Below are 2,160 nucleotides of genomic sequence, written 5' to 3'. Positions count from 1 at the left end.
CTTGAGTCAATTAATTCTCTCTGTTTTTACAGACAGCTTCCTTTTTAAATTTCTAACTATAAGGATCCTAACTGCTAAGCATACATGTTGATTGTGTTTACATGTTTATGTTGGGGATATTATTATAAATGTGAAAGAAGTATCTATAAATGTGATTATGGATTACTCACTGACACACTCGAAAAGTGCAGTGCTCCGAGTTATAGTAAATCCTGTTTCATTGGCGTTTGCCTGATAATATCTTACACCTCATCTCTCATCATGAGCAAGTTGCATCCCACTGACCCCCTGTCACAAAAACCACTTGATTTCCAGGAATCGCCATAGGCTAGATTCTCAGACGTACAAAATTTCACTCATTGACTTAAGTGGAATGATTAACCTGGGGGAAACTCGAATCAACCCGAATAGAGGCCACTCAAATATCTCGTCCCATAGTTGGATCTATTCTGTTCTAAAACATTCAGAGAAAAACCAATCGGGTGACATTTCAGTTTTGATTAATGAGGTATCAAGCCCCTGAATATTGGGAGCATCTTGGTGACTGGCTGAATCTTCTAAATTTAACCAGTGCATGGCTTTTGATATATGTTGTTATCTTTGGGCCACTGCTGACTCTCTTTCCTCAATTCAGGTTAAATATTTTCAAAACACCTACTATACCCAAGTAGCTATGTTGAGTACTGGGGCAGCACGAGGAGCCCACATCTCAGGGTGCAGCCCAAGACGTATGGTCATCAAGACAGCAGAGCAGATGGTGACAGGTACCAGCCACCAAGGCTGCACACACCAGGTTCAATGTCTTCGCTGGTAAAAATGGGCCACCGCCACTCTGCAGACTTTTTTTCCATGTTAAAAGCAGGTAAGAAAAGGTTATCGTGTAATTTTTGCTCCCTCAAATCTCAAATAAAGGGAATGTAAATGCATAAGAACGCACAGGTCTGAAATGGGAAAAGCACATCAGCATAAAGTCAGTACAGCATTTAATGGATCTCAACTTTATCCAACTCAAACTTTTTTTTTTTTGGAGACAGAGTCTCACTCTGTCGCCCAGGCTGGAGGGTGGAGTGCAGTGGCACAATCTCGGCTCCCTGCAACTCCAGCCTCTCAAAGGGCTGGGATTACAGGCGTGAGCCACTGGGCCCGGCCTTTTTTTTTTTTGAGAGTCTTACTCTGTTGCCCAGGCTTGAGTACAGTCTCGGCTCACTGCAGCCTTCACCTCCTGGGTTCAAGCCATCCTCTCACCTCAGCCTCCTGAGTAGCTGGGATTACAGGCACCCACCACCACACTTGGCTAATGTATTTTTAGTAGAGACAGGGTTTCATCATGTTGTCCAGGGTGGTCTTGAACTCCTGACCTCAAGTGATCCGCCCACCTCGGCCTCCTAAGGTGCTAGGATTACAGGCATGAGCCACTGTGCCCGGCCCATCTCAAACTTTCTATCATCTGAGCCTAAAATGCTAATTCTGTCCTTTTTGTCTAAAATAAATAGAAGGCTCGTTACAGTCACTCAGAAAAAAAAAAAAAGAATTCTTATCAGAAAACAATGACATAAAACTGCAGCATTTCTCATCATCTGTCAGAGATTTTGCTTCAGATAAGAAAACCCTCACTACTCCCTTTTCTATGGGAAACGTAGCTTATCCCATAAGCAATGCAATGGACTTATCTTCTATAGACGTGCAAATACTGACTTTGTATCTGTGATTCTATCCTAGTAATTTCATTTCAGGAGCTAGAGCTTGTGAGGAAAAGTAGTATTTTAACTTCTGAGTCTTTTTCAGCCTTCTGCAGTGATAGATCTAGCCAGTATAGTTGAATTCCGAAAATATTTTACATTACAATTCTCAGTTGCCTTAGGACCTGGATTAAATTATTTTTATTCCTGATCCAAAGTTCACAGAAACAAAAAGTGAAAACAGGCCATCTGCGTGTTTTCCTCATCTGGGCGTGGCGAGAAGCCAACAGCAGGCATCTTCCGCTGAGACGGGGTGCTGCATTCTCTTTTTTTCTTTTCTTCTTCTTTTTTTTTTTTTTTTTTTGAGACGGAGTGTGTTTATTGCCCAGCCTAGAGTGCAGTGGTGCGATCTCAGCTCACTGCAAGCTCCGCCTCCCAGTTTCACGCCATTCTCCTGCCTCAGCCTCCCGAGTAGCTGGGA

Source organism: Mandrillus leucophaeus, unplaced genomic scaffold (assembly GCF_000951045.1).
Source record: "Mandrillus leucophaeus isolate KB7577 unplaced genomic scaffold, Mleu.le_1.0 Scaffold6, whole genome shotgun sequence".
Lineage (NCBI taxonomy): Eukaryota > Metazoa > Chordata > Mammalia > Primates > Cercopithecidae > Mandrillus > Mandrillus leucophaeus.
This window is presented reverse-complemented; position numbering follows the sequence as displayed.